Here is an 18,818-nt window from a genome sequence, read left to right as displayed (position 1 = left end):
GAAATAGGCAACTTAGACAAAAGGTTTTAACAATAGGTAGTTAAGAATGGCTAGAGGATCAGGAGGGAGACTGAGAGCTCACTCGAGGTGATGACGCTTCAGAAACCTGTCAAAAGGCAAAGAGGTGGAAATGGGAGGAGTTTATGTGGAAAGTAAAGTTTGAAACTGGGTGTAAAGCGACAGATAATGGGAAATATTCAGAAAAACATTTATATAAAAGCAGTACCTATCCCCAAATGGTTAAAATTCTACTTGTGCTGTGAAACAACCACAATCATTGAATGAGGTAAGAAAGGGTATCAGGTTAAAGGAAAATGCTGACACAGAATGTAAGGAAGTTTGACAGTCAAGTGAATGTGAGAGAGATTAAAAAACACAATGACAGGTGCTGAAAGGAACATGATCAAATCGGAGCTAACGTTAAAAAGTTTTTTCTAAATATCAGGGGAATGTGAGTCTGTTAAGGACAGATTCAGGTGACACCATGACAATAAATCTGTGATGGATTCGTTAACTGACTATTTTGATTTCACAATGGAGGAAGAGGACAAAATATCAGTGATACAGGAGACCATAAAAATGTGTCAAGAGGACACATTTATTAGATTTATGTATTTTAAATTGGTAATTCAGAAAATAATAATCTCCAGGACCTGATGGTCTCCACTTTAAGTATTAAACAAATAGGTTAAGAAATTGAAGCTCCCAGTTTTGCAATATGTTCTAGATTTAATAACTGTGCCTTTGGATTGCAAAATAACAAATGTCATTTTGTGATTTGAGGAGATGGGGAAAGAAAAACCAGGAATGGAATTTTTGGCCCCATGTTGTGGATGGGCATAGAGTCGTACAAAGCAAAGAAGGCCCTTTGGCCCATCGATTCTGCAACAATAACTACCACTAAAAGCACCCTCATCCCATTTTCCAGCAGTTGTCCCATATCCCTGAATGTTATGATGTTTCAAGTGCTCATCCAAATATTTTTTAAAGGTTGTAAGGTTTCCAGCCTCTACTACCTTCCTATGCAGTGCATTCCAGATTCCCACCACCCTCTGAGTGAAAAAATGTTTTCTCAAATCCCCCCTGAACCTCCTGCCCTTTACCTTAAATCGCCTCAGGATTGACCCCCTCAACCAAAGGGAATAGCTGCTCCCTATTTACCCTGTCCATACCCCTCATAATATTATACACCTCACCCCCTCAGCCTTCTCTGCTTGAGAGAAAACAATCCAAATCTATTCAGTCTCTCCTTATAGCTCAAATGCTTCATCCCAGACAACATCTTGGTGAATCTCCTCTGTACCCCCTCTAGTGCAATCACATTCTTTCTATAGTGAGCTTAAAGTTTATTTATTAGTGTTACAAGTAGGCTTACATCAACACTGCAATGAAGTTACTGTAAAATCCCCTAGTCACCACACTCTGGCACCTGAAAGGGTACAATGAGGGAGAATTTAACATGGCCAATGCACCTAATCGGCACATCTTTTTGACTGTGGGAGGAAGCTGGAGCACCCGGAGGAAACCCACACGCACACAGGGAGAAAGTGCAAACTCCACACAGACAGTGACCCAAGCCGGGATCAAACCTGGTCCCTGGCGCTGTGAGGCAGCAGTGCTCACCACAGTGCCACCTTGCTGCCCAGAACAGATTAACAAAGAACAATACAGCACAGGAACAGGCCCTTCGGCCCTCCAAGCCCGTGCCGCTCCCTGGTCCAAACTAGACCATTCTTTTGTATCCCTCCATTCCCACTCCGTTCATATGGCTATCTAGATAAGTCTTAAACATTCCCAGTGTGTCCGCCTCCACCACCTTGCCTGGCAGCGCATTCCAGGCCCCCACCACCCTCTATGTAAAATATGTCCTTCTGATATCTGTGTTAAACCTCCCCCCCTTCACCTTGAACCTATGACCCCTCGTGAACGTCACCACCGACCTGGGCAAAAGCTTCCCACCGTTCACCCTATCTATGCCTTTCATAATTTTATACACCTCTATTAAGTCTCCCCTCATCCTCCGTCTTTCCAGGGAGAACAACCCCAGTTTACCCAATCTCTCCTCATAACTAAGCCCTTCCATACCAGGCAACATCCTGGTAAACCTCCTCTGTACTCTCTCCAAAGCCTCCACGTCCTTCTGGTAGTGTGGTGACCAGAACTGGACGCAGTATTCCAAATGCGGCCGAACCAACGTTCTATACAACTGCAACATCAGACCCCAACTTTTATACTCTATGCCCCGTCCTATAAAGGCAAGCATGCCATATGCCTTCTTCACCACCTTCTCCACCTGTGACGTCACCTTCAAGGATCTGTGGACTTGCACACCCAGATCCCTCTGCGTATCTACACCCTTTATGGTTCTGCCATTTATCGTATAGCTCCTCCCTACATTATTTCTACCAAAATGCATCACTTCGCATTCATCAGGATTGAACTCCATCTGCCATTTCTTTGCCCAAATTTCCAGCCTATCTATATCCTTCTGTAGCTTCTGACAATGCTCCTCACTATCTGCAAGTCCTGCCAATTTTGTGTCGTCCGCAAACTTACTGATCACCCCAGTTACACCTTCTTCCAGATTGTTTATATAAATCACAAACAGCAGAGGTCCCAATACAGAGCCCTGCGGAACACCACTAGTCACAGGCATCCAGCCGGAAAAAGACCCTTCCACTACCACCCTCTGTCTTCTGTGACCAAGCCAGTTCTCCACCCATGTAGCCACCTCCCCCTTTATCCTATGAGAACCTACCTTTTTCACCAGCCTACCATGAGGGACTTTGTCAAACGCTTTACTAAAGTTCATATAGACGACATCCACGGCCCTTCCCTCGTCAACCATTCTGGTCACTTCTTCAAAAAACTCCACCAGGTTAGTGAGGCATGACCTCCCTCTCACAAAACCATGCTGACTATCATTAATGAGTTTATTCCTTTCTAAATGCGCATACATCCTATCTCTAAGAATCTTCTCCAACAACTTCCCCACCACGGACGTCAAGCTCACCGGCCTATAATTATCCGGGTTATCCTTCCTACCCTTCTTAAATAACGGGACCACAATAGCTATCCTCCAATCCTCTGGGACCTCACCTGCGTCCAGTGACGAGACAAAGATTTGCGTCAGAGGCCCAGCGATTTCATCTCTCGTCTCCCTGAGCAGCCCTGGATAGATTCCATCAGGCCCTGGGGATTTGTCAGTCTTTATATTCTCCAACAAACCTAACACTTCTTCCCTTGTAATGGAGATTTTCTCCAACGGTTCAACACTCCCCTCCGAGACACTCCCATTCAACACATCCCTCTCCTTTGTGAATACCGACGCAAAGTATTCATTTAGGATCTCCCCTACTTCTTTGGGCTCCAAGCATAATTCCCCACTTTTGTCCCTGAGAGGTCCGATTTTTTCCCTGACAACCCGTTTGTTCCTAACGTAAGAATAAAATGCCTTGGGATTCTCCTTAATCCTGTCTGCCAAGGACATTTCGTGACCCCTTTTTGCCCTTCTAATTCCCTGTTTGAGTTCTTTCCTACTTTCTTTGTACTCCTCCAGAGCTCCCTCCGTTTTTAGCTGCCTGGACCTAACATGAGTAGAACTGCACACAGTACTCCAGCTGTGGCCTAATTAATGTTGTGTACAGCTCTAACATTACCTCCCTGCTCTTATATTCTGTGCATGGAGGATAAATACAATATTCATGCAGCCAGTCAGTGTCCTGGGTTCCCAGTACCATTCTGTCCCATTGTCTCAGAGGCAGGGTTCGATTCGGAAGGGCGTGCCTGCCCATACCAGCTGAAGTATGACATAGGCAGCATAATTTTCAGGTAATTTGGATTGTTAAGCTGCCCGCTTGCTGTATTACAGGTCAGGGGTGGGTAGGAAGCCCATGCTGAAAACAAACTTGGCAGGGAGGCCTTAAACCCCAGCTTCATGATTTCACTGAATGGGCTTGAATGATTGAAAGGCCCAAGTCTGTCAGATCAGCAAGGGGGAATAACCAAATCAAAAGGTAAATAACGCTCAGGTCCATTTCAACAATGCTGGAAGGTTACTTTAGTAAGGTGTTTGACGAGGTCCCACATGGCAGACTGACACAAAAATTAAAATCACATGGGATTTGGGGAGGGCTGGCTAGATGGAAACAGAACTAGCATTTGGTTATCGAAGACAGAGAGTAGCGGTGGAAGGGTGTTTTCCACAAGGGAGATCTGTAGCTAGTGGTGTTCTGCAGGGATCAGTGCTGGGATCCCTATTGTTTGTCGTACACATAAATGATCTGGAGGAAAATGTCGGGAGCCTGATTAGTAAGTTTACGGATGACACAAAACTAGTGGAGTTGCTGACAGTGCCAGGGATGATGTGGAGATGCCGGCGTTGGACTGGGGTGAACACAGTAAGAGTTTTAACAACACCTGGTGTTGTTAAAACTCTTACAGTGCCAGGGATTGTCAGAGGATATAACAGGATATAGATAGATTGGAGACGTGGGGCCCGATTTTGCCATTTTGATTCTAAATGCTGAATCTGGGCGTCCCCACACGCACTCAGCCTGAAAAAAAAATCGCAAATCTGAATCGTGCTGTGGGCGGGGCTTATCGCACCCAAAACGCTGCTGCTCCAATCGGAGCCTTCAACTGCACATACCCAATAAAAAAAGTTTGAAAAATGCTCCCCTGTCACATCGCTCCCGGGCCGCACTGAGCAATGGCCCCCACAGACATCGCCCCACCCCCACAACATAATTGTCCCCCTTATCCACCCAGCATCCACACTACCTAGACCGATCGCAACCTCCTGCCCCACTTCCCCCCCCATCGATCACCCACAGAGTGGCAGTGGAGCACCCCCCCTGCCCCCACCATCAGAGATCCATCTGACCCGCCTCCTCCTCCCCCCACACCAGAGATACATCTGACCAGTCTCCGACCCCCCACCTCCACCAGAGAACCATCTGGCCTCTCTCCTCCTCCCCCCCACCAGAGAGCGATCTGGCCTCCCTCCCCCACCAGAGAACAGTCCGGCCTCCTCCTCCCCCACCCCCGATCTGAGTGAGAAAGCCACCAGAAGCTCTGAACTTACCTCTTCAGAAGCTGGAGCGCCCGTAACAGATTTCTGCCGCCCATGTCTGTTTTGCGCCGAATCTCGACAGGCAAACGAGATGGTAAAGGGGGTAATGCAGGTAAGTTTGGACGTCCAGCCCATTAAGTCAATTTAAATGCATGCAAATGCATTTAAATTGGCGCAACGCCCATTTCGGGGGCGGTCCCGATCACGTCCATTTTTGGGCCTTGGTAAAGGGGTATTCGGCGCGGACATGGATCAAACTATTTCGCCTCACGCCCGACTTTACCAAGTTTTTGTGCCTGAAAACGGGCGCATTGCAATGGCAAAATCGGGCTCTTGGGCACAGAAATGGCAGATGGAGTTTAATCCGGACAAACGCAAGGTGATGCATTTTGGAGGATGGAATTTTGGAGTTGTAAATGGCAGAACCTTCAGGAACAAAGATCAAAGACAAATACAGCACCGGAACAGGCCCTTCGGCCCTCCAAGCCTGCGCCGCTCATGTGCCCAACTAGACCATTCGTTTGTATCCCTCTATTCCCAGTCTGTTCATGTGGCTATCTAGATAAGTCTTAAACGATCCCAGCGTGTCCGCCTCAATCACCTTGCTTGGCAGTGCATTCCAGGCCCCCACCACCCTCTGTGTAAAATACGTCCCCCTGATATCTGTGTTGAACCTTGCCCCCCTCACCTTGAACCCATGACCCCTTGTGTTCGTCACCTCCGACCTGGGAAAAAGCTTCCCACTGTTCACCCTATGCCCTTCATAATTTTATACACCTCTATTAGGTCGCCCCTCATCCTCCGTCTTTCCAGGGAGAACAACCCCAGTTTACCCAATCTCTCCTCATAGCTAAGACCCTCCATACCAGGCAACATCCTGGTAAACCTTCTCTGTACTCTCTCCAAAGCCTCCACGTCCTTCTGGTAGTGTGGTGACCAGAACTGGACGCAGTATTCCAAATGTGGCCTAACCAACGTTCTATGCAGCTGCAACATCATATGCCAACTTTTATGTTCGATGCCCCGTCCAATAAAGGCAAGCATGCCATCTGCCTTCTTCACCACCCTCTCCACCTGTGCTGCCACCTTTAAGGATCTGTGGACTTGTACATCCAGGTCCCTCTGTGTGTCTATACTCCTGATGGTTCTGCCATGTATTGTATAGCTCCCCCTTACATTAGATCTACCGAAATGCATCACTTCGCATTTATCTGGATTAAATTCCATCTGCCATTTCTCCGCCCAATGTTCCAGCCTATCTATATCCTGCTGTATTCTCTGACAATGTTCATCACTATCCGCAACTCCAGCAATCTTTGTGTCGTCCGCAAACTTACTGATCACACCATCTACATCTTCCTCCAAATCATTTATATATATCACAAACAGCAGAGGTCCCAGTACAGAGCCCTGCGGAACACCACTAGTCACAGACCTCCAACCGGAAAAAGACCCCTCCACGTTACCCTCTGTCTTCTATGGCTAAGTAAGAAGTCTCACAACACCAGGTTAAAGTCCAACAGGTTTATTTGGTAGCAAATACCATAAGCTTTCGGAGCAATGCTCCTTCGTCAGATGGAGTGGTCTCTGTTCTCAAACAGGGCACAGACACAGAAATCAAATTACAGAATACTGATTAGAATGCAAATCTCTACAGCCAGCCAGGTCTTAAATGTACAGACAATGTGGGTGGAGGGAGCATTCAACACAGGTTAAAGAGATGTGTATTGTCTCCAGACAGTACAGCTTGTGAAATTGTGCAAGTCCAGGAGGCAAGCTGTGGGGGTTACTGATAATGTGACATAAATCCAACATCCCGGTTTAGACCGTCCTCATGTGTGCGGAACTTGGCTATCAGTTTCTGCTCAGTGACTCTGCGCTGTCGTGTGTCGTGAAGGCCGCCTTGGAGAACGCTTACCTGAAGATCCAAGGCTGAATGCCCGTGACTGCTGAAGTGCTCCCCCACAGGAAGAGAACAGTCTTGCCTGGTGATTGTCGAGCGGTGTTCATTCATCCGAGCATTGCTCCGAAAGCTTATGGTATTTGCTACCAAATAAACCTGTTGGACTTTAACCTGGTGTTGTGAGACTTCTTACTGTGCTTACCCCAGTCCAACGCCGGCATCTCCACATCATGACTTCTATGGCTAAGCCAGTTCTCCACCCATCTAGCTAGCTCACCTTTTATCCCGTGAGCTTTAATCATTTGCAGCAGCCTGCCATGAGGGACCTTGTCAAACACTTTACTAAAATCCATATAGAAGACATCCACGGCCCTTCCCTCGTCAATCGTTTTTGTCACCTCCTCAAAAAACTCAACCAAATTTGTGAGGCATGACCTCCCTCGTACAAAACCATGCTGTCTATCGCTAATGATTCAGTTCTAAATGCGCATATATCCTATCTCTAAGAATGTTCTCCAACAACTTCCCTACCATGGACGTCAAGCTCACCGGCCTATAATTACCCAGGTTATCCTTGCTACCCTTCTTAAATAACGGGACCACATTTGCTATCCTCCAATCCTCTGGGACCTTACCTGTGTCCAGTGAAGAGACAAAGATTTCTGTCAGAGGCCCAGCAATTGCATCTCTCGCCTCCCTGAGGAGTCAAGGATAGCTGTTATCCGGCCCTGGGGATTTGTCTGTCTTAATGTTTCCTAAAAAATCTAACACTTCCTCCCTTGTAATTGAGATTTTTACTAACGGGTCAACACATCTCTCTGAGACAATACCAGTCAACATGTCCCTCTCCTTTGTGAATACTGATGCAAAGTATTCATTTAGGATCTCACCTACTTCCTTTGGTTCTCAGCATAATTCCCCTCCTTTGTCCCTGAGAGGTCCGATTTCTTCCCTAACAACCCTCTTATTCCTAACGTATGTATAAAATGCCTTAGGATTCTCCTTAATCCTGCCTGCCAAGGACATTTCGTGACCTCTTTTTGCCCTTCTAACTCCCTGCTTGAGTTCTTTTCTACTTTCTCTGTATTCCTCCAGTGCTCCATCTGTTTTTTGCTGCCTGGACCTCATGTATGCCTCTTTTTTCTTTTTGATTAGACCCACAATTTCACTGGTTATCCTCGGCTCCCGAATCCTACCTTTCCTATCCTTCCTCTTGCCTGTCCTGCAGTCCTATCAACTGCTCCATTAACATACAGAGGGATCTGGGCGTGCAGGTTCACAGTTACCTAAAAGTGGCAACACAAGTGGCCAAGCTGATTAAGAAAGCACATGGCATGTTTGCCTTCATCAGCCTGAGGCATTGACTACAAGAGTTGGAAAATCATGTTGCAGCTATATAAAACCTTGGTTAGGTCGCATTTGCGTGTAGTTCTGGTCATTACACTACCAGAGGACATGGAAGCTTTGGAGAGAGTACAAAGAAGGTTCACCACGACGTTGCCTGACTCCAGGGTGTTGGCTATGAGGAGAGATTGAATAAACTAGGATTGTTTTCACTGGAAAGCTGGAGGCTGAGGGGAGAGACTTGATAGAGGTCTATGAAATTATGACAGGCATAGACAGGGTGGATAGTCAGAGGCTTTTTCGCAGGGCGGAAGTGTCAATTACAAGGGGGCACAGGTTCAAGGTAAGAGGAAGAAAGTTTTAGGGAAATATGCGGTGGACGTTTTTCACACAGAGAGTGGGGGGTGCCTGGAACGTGCTGCCAGAGGAGGTGGTGGAGGCAACATTTCAGATGCACCTGGATGGGCACATGAATAGGGAGGGAATAGAGGGATACAGACTGAGTAAGGGAAGAAGATTTTTTTTTAGTTTAGTTAGGACATCATGATCGGCACAGGCCTGGAGGGTCGAAGGGCCTGTTCCTACTTTTCTTTGTTCTTTCAGAGGATGTGGGGTGAATAGTCAGTGAGGGGGTGCCTGGATAATGGGGTTAAGGGTAAATGGGGGTGAATGGAAAATGGCGGAGAATGGGACACTCGGACGGGAGTTTTTTGAAGAAGTGACTAGAATGGTTGACGAGGGAAGGGCCGTGGATGTCGTCTATATGGACTTTAGTAAAGCGTTTGACAAAGTCCCTCATGGTAGGTTGGTGCAAAAGGTTGGATCTCATGGGATAAAGGGGGAGGTGGCTAGATGGGTGGAGAACTGGCTTGGTCACAGAAGACAGAGGGTGGTAGTGGAAGGGTCTTTTTCTGGCTGGATGCCTGTGACTAGTGGTGTTCCGCAGGGCTCTGTATTGGGACCTCTGCTGTTTGTGATTTATATAAACGATCTGGAAGAAGGTGTAACTGGGGTGATCAGTAAGTTTGCGGACGACAAGAAAATGGCTGGACTTGCAGATCGTGAGGAATATTGTCAGAGGCTACAGAAGGATATAGATAGGCTGGAAATTTGGGCAAAGAAATGGCAGATGGAGTTCAATCCAGATAAATGCGAAGTGATGCATTTTGGTAGAACTAACGTAGGGGGGAGCTATACGATAAATGGCAGAACTATAAAGGGTGTAAATACCTGGGTGTGCAAGCAGAGGGACCTGGGTGTGCAAGTCCACAGATCCTTGAAGGTGACGTCACAGGTGGAGAAGGTAGTGAAGAAGGCATATGGCATGCTTGCCTTTATAGGACGGGGCATAGAGTATAAAAGTTGGGGTCTGATGTTGCAGTTGTGTAGAACGTCGGTTCGGCCGCATTTGGAATACTGCGCCCAATTCTGGTCGCCACACTACCAGAAGGACGTGAAGGCTTTAGAGAGAGTGCAGAGGAGGTTTACCAGGATGTTGCCTGGTATGGAAGGGCTTAGTTATGAGGAGAGATTGGGTAAACTGGGGTTGTTCTCACTGGGAAGACGGAGGATGAGGGGTGACTTAATAGAGGTGTATAAAATTATGAAAGGCATAGACAGGGTGAACGGTGGGAAGCTTTTCCCCAGATCGGTGGTGACGTTCACGAGTTCAAGGTGAGGGGGGGGAGGTTTAACACGGATATCAGAAGGACGTATTTTACGCAGAGGGTGGTGGGGGCCTGGAATGCGCTGCCGGGCAAGGTGGTGGAGGCGGGACACACTGGGAATGTTTAAGACTTATCTAGATAGTCACATGAACGGAGTGGGAATGGAGGGATACAAAAGAATGGTGTAGTTTGGACCAGGGGGCGGTGCAGGCTTGGAGGGCCGAAGGGCCTGTTCCTGTGCTGTATTGTTCTTTGTTTGTTCTTTGGGACAGTAGGACCCAAGATATTTGGACTGGGATATTCGGACCTGGGATCTCGGACCTGGGATACTCAGTCCGGGATATAGGCCAAGGACATTTGGATTGGGATACTTGGACCAGAATACAGACCTAGGATGCTCGGATCCTGGGAAACTCGGACCTGGGGACACTCAAACCCGGGGACTCTCGGACCTGGGGACTCTCGGACTCGGGGACTCTCGGAACCGGGGCGCTCGGACTATGGGGAAATGCAAAGTCCAGAGGAAAGCCTGAAATAACAGATGGAATGAAAATGCAGCTGTTCCCATAACTTGACTGGGGCCTTGTGGATAAAGGAGTCCAGCTGTGACCTCTGACCCTGTTTGATGTCTGTTGCTGTCGTTTTACCTTTCCTGTTGACATTGTCGAATCTGTTGAAGTGATATCAGTCCGGGAATGGAATTTTATTGCAGCTTCCAGATGGAGCTTGCTTGGATCAGGGAATGTTTTTTGACGACAATGAACCTCAGTCCCAGCAATGCTCTCTCCACTTCAAAGACAACATGCTGCCACTTCCATCAGTCCTGAGAACAAGGGCAACTTCCCAATTAGCAATTGTACTGATGTTAGCAATAATTTGCTGCTCGTCTTTTCTAGATGATAATCAGGATTCAGAATTGAAACATCAATGCTGCTTTCTCTCTGAGTTAGAGATCGATTAGCTACGGATTCACCTCACTGAAAAATATTCACAACAACAACCTGTATTGATGTAGTGCCTTTAACCCCCATTGGAAGAAGAATTAGGAGCTTCACAAAGGTGCAATGAGATAAAGGGGACCAACACGTCGAAGAAGAAGACATTCACAGCAGTGAGGCTGACCAAAACCCAAGTGAAAGAGTTGGGTTGAAAGAAGAGTCTTAAAGGACATAGGGGGATTGAGAGAGAATTCTGGAATGACAATCTGACAGCTGGATACTCAATAATTGCCAATAATCAGCACCATTCCTGACCAACCAACAACGCATTGAGTAATCTGATAAACCTTTTGAAAGCACGTCGAGACAACTGGCATTGGGTAATTTAGCTCAGTTTGGTAGCCATTGCCCAGATTTCAATAGCTACAGTATTGTTAATAAATGGGTGAAATCCACTGTGCCCACAGAAAGCAACTGGACCAAAGGGAAGATTCAGCACAGAGTATTGGGAGAAGCTCTCTCTGTTTAGCAGCTTCCAGAGCTCCCTTTACCACAATGGATTTCACCTTGAAGATGGTTTGAGGTCGCAATGTCTGGGTTTTTGCAGCTTTTCCCTTGTGACTCACTGTACAAACATTGCACCACAATGATAGCATTAGCCGCAGGGATGGGGTCAACTTCAGTCCAGCACTCACAACAGCTTCACACAGGAGATAGAGGAAAAGCAATCTTCTTCATAATGGCGAGGGTAAAAATAGATTCAGCACCTACTTAGCCCTGTTCTGTCTGATATGTACAAATGACTCGAACTTATGACCTTGATGGAAGCTGGCTGATTGATGGTGACATCTTTCCCCTAAATTAAACCTCTCCATGTAACGCTATCTTCTTCCACTCACCTTGTCACGACCAATTCAGTGGCAGTACGGCACTTATTGCCAAACCACATCTAGACCTGACCTCTCTGGTACTTTCTCCTCTTTTGAGCATCTGATCTTGTTCCATCCCTTCACCCCATTTAAAATCCACATTCGTTACCACCCACCCATGATAAAAAATGTTCATGGAGATCTTGGGCGACACAGTGGTTAGCACTGCTGCCTCACAGTGCCAGGGACATAGAACATAGAACAGTACAGCACAGAACAGGCCCTTCGGCCCACGATGTTGTGCCGAGCTTTATCTGAAAAAAACAGGGACCCAGGTTCAATTCCGGCCTTGGGTCATTGTCTGTGTGGAGTTTGCACATTCCCCCGTGTCTGCGTGGGATTCCTCCGGGTGCTCTGGATTTCTCCCACAGTCCAAAGATTAGGTTGATTGGCCATGTTAAATTGTCCCTAATGTCAAGGGATTGGCAGGGTAAATATGTGGGGTTACGGGAATAGGGTCTGGGTGGGATTGTGGTTGGTGCAGACTCGATGGGCTGAATGGCCTCCTTCTGCACTGTAGGGATTTTATGATCTTCATTGCTTTCCTCCCCAAGTCTCTGCACTTCTCATCTTTAGTGATTTAACCTCCACCTCAGCTCATCAGGTTCTCTCTCCTTTGAGTTCACAGCCTTCTTATCCTCCCTAAATCTTTCCATGTAAACTCCCAACCCAGATTCACAGCCACCTCTTTGACCATGTCATCTCACATGGCCTTACCAGTTCAATTGTATCAATTGTTGAAAAGGCCATCTCTGATCACTTCCTTGTGTCACTCATCACCCTCATGCATTCCTCTTCCATACCCCCACCACCTTCTGTGTTCATCCCTGGAAACATCTATGCTCGAATTCACTTACAATGGCGCTCTGACCCTTGTTTACCACTGATTGCCATCAGCTACCGATTTACTCAACCAACTCTTCATCTTCACCTTTGATGTCCTACTCCCCAGTAAAACCATTGCTCTCTCTCACCCTGGCTCTTACCCCTGGTACAGGCCTGATCTCTGCTTCCTTAAGTCCAAGGGAAGCATTTGGTTTATCCATCTACAGACAAGTCTAGCTGAACCACGTAAAGCAAAGTCAGGTCCTGCACTCATGTGCTAAAAATGGCTCAATATTCCAAGATCATTTCTAATGCGAACCGTCTCCTTAAAGCCCTCCCTCCCAGCTCCTCCACCCTCACTACCAACACCAAGTGCAAGGACCTCATCGACTTCTCTGTTATTAAGATCTAGATCGTCCAATCAGCTGCCTCTGCCGCGTCTCTCCTTTCCACTAGCCCACTAGGACACATTTCCTCTAAAGGTCCTTCTGCCCCATCATTAACTTGTGTCTTTCTTTAGTCTCTCTCCCCTCGCATTCTCTGTGAGCTCAGGACACTCACTTCCTGTTCCCTGACCCTGCTCCCATTAAACTGCAGACCACCCAACCTCCTCTCCTGCTCCTCATATTATTAATAGTTCTCTTTCTCTTCAGGTAGCTCCTCCCTGCTGTCATCACCATTCTTGCAAACTACTGTCCCATCTCCAACTTCCCTTTCCTGTCCAAAGTCCTTGAATATGTTGTTGCTCCCAGATCCATTCCCATCTCTCCAGAATTCGGAACTTGGCTATCAGTTTCTGCTCGGCGATTCTATGTTGTCATGTGACTGATAGCCAAGTTCTGCACGCATGAGGACGGCCTCAACCGGGATCTTGGGTTCATGTCACACTACCTGTAACCCCCACCATTTGGCCTGGGCTTGCAAAATCCTACTAACTGTCCTGGCTTGAGACAATTCACACCTCTTTAACCTGTGATTATCCCTCTCTCCACTCGCACTGTCTATACCTGTAAAGACTTGATGACCTGAAATGACTCGCATTCCAACCATTATCCTGTAATTGAGTCTGTGTCTATATATGCCGTGTTTCTGAACTCAACTCTCCACTCACCTGATCAGCGCTCCGAAAGCTCGTGATACCAAATAAACATGTTGGACTTTAACCTAGTGTTGTGAGACTTCTTACTGTGCCCAATCCAGTCCAACGCTGGCATCTCCACATCATGCCTTTGAAACAGTTAACCACACCATTCTCCTCCAGCCCCTCACCACTGTTGTCCAGTTGGGTGGAACTGCTCTCCCCTGGTTCCATTCTTATCTATCTAATCAGAGTATCACTAACAATGGCTTCTCTTCCTGCTCGTACACTGTTATCTCTGGTGTCCCCCAAGAATCTGTCCTTGGCCCTCTCTCCCATTTCCCAGCTGCAAGCTGTCCCCCAGCAGCATCATCCAAAACAGTGTTTTCACATGAATGCTGACAGCACCCAGCTCTACCTCACCACCAGCTCATTCAACTCCTTCACAGTTACTGGACAATCAGACTGCTTATCCAACAACTGCTGGCAACAGTTCTACATTCCTTTCTATTCCAAAAACATAATAGGAAAAGTAGCCCAACCATGGCTACCAAAATAAGTTAAGGATATATTAGATCCGAAAAGGAGTCGTATAAAGTTGCTAGAAAAAAGTAGCAAGCCTGAGGATTGGCAGCAGATTAGAATTTAGCAAAGGAGGACCAAGAGATTGATTGTGAAAAAAATAGACTGGTTAGTCTCACATCAGTAGTTGGGAACATGCTAGAATCTATCACAAAGGATGTGATAACAGGTCACTTAGAAAATATCAACAGGATTAGACAAAGTCAACATGGATTTATGGAAGGGAAATCATGTTTGAGGACATAACTAGTAGAATAGAAAAGGGTGAACCAGTGAATGTGGTGCATTTAGATTTTCAGAATGGTCCCACATAAGAGATAAGTGTGAAAGTTAAAGCACATGGGATTAGGGGTAATGTATTGGCATGGATTTAGAATTGGTTAGCAGACAGAAAACAGAGAGTAGGAATAAATGAGTCTTTTTCAGAATGGCAGGTGATTCAGTCCCACAGGGATCAGTGCTTAGGCTCCAGTTATTCTTAATATATATTAATGATTTGGATGGGGGAAATGAATATAATTCCAAGTGTGCTGACAACACAAAATTGGGTGGGAATGCGAGTGAAGAGGAGGGTGTAAAGAGGATTCAAGGCGATTTAGACAAGTTGAGTGAGTGTGGAAATACACGGTAGATGCAGCATAATTTGGATAAATGTGAAGTCATCCACTTTGGACAGAGAAACAAAATGGCAGAGTATTATTTAAACAATGATAGATTGGGAAATGTTGATGTACAAAGGGACCAGGGTGTTTGTATAGACCAGTCACTGTAGGAAGCATGCAGGTACAGCAAGCAGTGAGGAAGGCAAATGGTATGTTGGCCTCCATTACAAGAGGATTTGAGTACAGGAGCAATGACGTCTTACTGCAGCTGTGCAGGGCCTTAGTGAGACCACACCTGGAATATTGGGTGCAGGTTTAGTTTCCTTATCTAAAAAAGGATATATTTGCTATAGAGGGAACGCAGTGAATGAAGGCTCACCAGACTGATTCCTGGGATGGCAGGATTGGTGTATGAGGAGAGATTGGGTCGTCAGGGTCTGTATTCACTGGAATTTAGAAAAAAAATGAGAGGGGATCTCATTGAAACATGTAAAATTCTAACACGGCTGGACAGACTGGATGCAAGAATGTTGTTTCTTCTGGGTGGGGGTCTAGAACAAGGGGTCAGTCTCAGGATGCGGAGTTGGCCAATTAGGTCTGAGATGGTTTGCACATGTAGATTCAAACTAACAACAAGGTTTATTGAAAGAGATGTTCTCGGATCTACACAGTAAATGAGACGAAGAGCGAAGCCTCTGAAACACCGAATGGCATCACCATCAAATCAAGTGATTAGCTCTTAAAGCAATCGCTTCAAATATATAACAGATTGTATATATAACAGGTTTTGAGAAATTCTTCACTCAGAGGGTAATGAATCTGTGGAATTCTGTACCACAGAAGTTTGTGGAGGCCAAGTCACTGAATATATTTAAGAAAGGAAAGAGAAAGGGGTATGGAGAGAGTGAGTATGGTGTTGAGACAGAGGCTCAAAGGTCCGAATGGCTTACTCCCGCTCCTATATTCTAAGCAGAGATTTCATATCGTTAAATATCGGGAAGACTGAGGCCAGGGTTTTCCTTCCTTATTCCAAACTCCAGTCCCTACCAACCGACTCCATTCCTCTCCCTAGCAACAGTCTGAGATTAACCCAGTCTGTTTACAACCTTGTTGTCATATTTGATCCCGAGTTGAGCCTCTGACCTCATACTCACACTAAGACTGTCTATTTCCATCTCCTGTAACATCACCTGTGTTCTCCTGTCTCATCTCACCTGCTGATGAAATACACATTTATGCCTTTGTTAGATTGGGAAATGTTGCAATAGGCCCTGGCTGCTGTCTCACATTCTACTCTCTGTAACTTGAGGTCATCCAAAACACTACTGTCTATATCTTACCTTGCAACAAGTCCTGTTCCCCATCACTGGCCCTGGACTCAGTCAAAAAAAGTCTTGATATTAAAATTCTCATCCTTGTTTTTCACCCTCCATATCTTTCTCCCACCCTATCTCTGTAAACTCCTTCAGCCCACAACCTCCATGATGTTAATCGCCAAAATATTATGTTGCTCTTAAATTCCCTCCCAAAACCTCTCCACCTCACGCTCCTCAGCGAAGTCGCTGTTTACACTCTACCTTTGGTCAGAGAAGCTAACATCTCCTTCTGTGACTCAGTGTCACACTTTGTTTTAGAATGCACCTGATGAAGCATCATGGGGTGTTTCCTGTTGCCTCAAACGCCCCCCACTCCCCCCCACCCTCTCTCCCTTCCCATCCCCTCACTCTCCCCTCCCCCTACTTCCCACTTTCCCCCTCCCTTTTCCTCTCCCCACTCTCCCCCCCCACTCTCCCCCTCCTTTCCCCTCCCCCCCCTGCCCCCCCCACTCTCCCGCCTCCCACCCCCCTCCTGCCCCCCCACTCTCCCCCCTCCAGCCCCCCCCACCCTCCCCCTCCCGCTTCCCCCACTCGCCCCCCTCCCACCCCCCACTCAGCCTCCCTCCCACCCCCTCGGCCCCCTCCGCCCCCACCACTCACCCCCTCACCACCCACCCCCACTTCCCCTTCCTCCCCCCTCCTCCTTCCCTCCCCACCTCATCCTCCCCCTCCTCTCCTCCCCTCCCCCATCTCCTCCTCCCCCCTCCCTCATCCCTTTCTCCTCCCCTCCCCCTCATCCCCTCCCCCTCCTCCTCGCCTCATCCCCTCCCCCCTCGTCCCCTCACCTCCCCACCTCATCCTCCTCCTCCCCCCTCCTCTCCTCCCCTCCCCCATCTCCTCCTCCCCCCTCCCTCGTCCCTTTCTCCTCCCCTCCCCCCTTTCCTCCTCCCCTCCCCCCCTCATCCCCTCCCCCCTCCTCCTCGCCTCATCCCCTCCCCCCTCGTCCCCTCACCTCCCCACCTCCTCCTCCCCCCCTCCTCCTCCCCATCCCTCCTCCTCCCCATCCCTCCTCCTCCCCCTCCCCCCTCCCCGCGCTCCCCCCCTCCGCCCCCCCGCGCTCCCCCCCTCCCCCCCCCCCGTGCTCCCCCCCTCCCCCCCCCCCCCGCGCTCCCCCCCTCCCCCCCCCCGCGCTCCCCCCTCCCCCCCCGCGCTCCCCCCTCCCCCCCCCCGCCTCCCCCCTCCCCCCCCCGCGCTCCCCCCCCTCCCCCCCCCCGCGCTCCCCCCCTCCCCCCCCGCGCTCCCCCCCGCGCTCCCCCCCTCCCCCCCCGCGCTCCCCCCCTCCCGCGCTCCCCCCTCCCCCCCCCGCGCTCCCCCCTCCCCCCCCGCGCTCCCCCCCTCCCCCCCCCCGCGCTCCCCCCCTCCCCCCCCCGCGCTCCCCCCTCCCCCCCCCGCGCTCCCCCCCTCCCCCCCCGCGCTCCCCCCTCCCCCCCCCCCTCCCCCCCTCCCGCGCTCCCCCCCTCCCCCCCCTCCCCCCTCCCGCGCTCCCCCCCTCCCCCCCCCCCCGCGCTCCCCTCCCCCGCGCTCCCCCCCCCGCGCTCCCCCCCTCCCCCCCCCCCGCGCTCCCCCATCCCCCCCCGCGCTCCCCCCTCCCCCCCCCCGCGCTCCCCCCCTCCCCCCCCCCGCGCTCCCCCCCCTCCCCCCCCCGCGCTCCCCCCCTCCCCCCCCGCGCTCCCCCCCTCCCCCCCCCGCGCTCCCCCCTCCCCCCCCCCCGCGCTCCCCCCTCCCGCGCTCCCCCCTCCCCCCCCCGCGCTCCCCCCTCCCCCCCCCCGCGCTCCCCCCTCCCCCCCCCCCGCGCTCCCCCCCTCCCCCCCCCCCCGCGCTCCCCCCTCCCCCTCCGCGCTCCCCCCTCCCCCCCCCCGCGCTCCCCCCCTCCCCCCCCCCCCGCGCTCCCCCCCTCCCCCCCCCGCGCTCCCCCCCTCCCCCCCCCCGCGCTCCCCCCCTCCCACGCTCCCCCCCTCCCCCCCCCCGCGCTCCCCCCCTCCCCCCCCGCGCTCCCCCCCTCCCCCCCCCGCGCTCCCCCCCTTCCCCCCCCGCTCCCCCCCTTCCCCCCCCCCGCTCCCCCCCTTCCCCCCCCCGCTCCCCCCCTTCCCCCCCCCGCTCCCCCTTCCCCCCCGCTCCCCCCCTTCCCCCCCGCTCCCCCCCTTCCCCCCCCCCGCTCCCCCCCTTCCCCCCCCCGCTCCCCCCCTTCCCCCCCTTCCCCCCCCACTCCCCCCCTTCCCCCCCCCGCTCCCCCCCTTCCCCCCCCTCCCCCCCTTCCCCCCCCCTCCCCCCCTTCCCCCCCCCTCCCCCCCTTCCCCCACCCCTCCCCCCCTCCCCCCCTTCCCCCCCCTTCCCCCCCCGCTCCCCCCCCCCGCTCCCCCCTTCCCCCCCCGCTCCCCCCCCTTCCCCCCCCCCCCGCTCCCCCCCTTCCCCCCCCCCGCTCCCCCCCCTTCCCCCCCCGCTCCCCCCCCTTCCCCCCCCCGCTCCCCCCCCTTCCCCCCCCGCTCCCCCCCTTCCCCCC

Source organism: Mustelus asterias, chromosome 13 (assembly GCF_964213995.1).
Source record: "Mustelus asterias chromosome 13, sMusAst1.hap1.1, whole genome shotgun sequence".
NCBI lineage: Eukaryota > Metazoa > Chordata > Chondrichthyes > Carcharhiniformes > Triakidae > Mustelus > Mustelus asterias.
Note: the sequence above shows the minus strand (reverse complement) of the source record.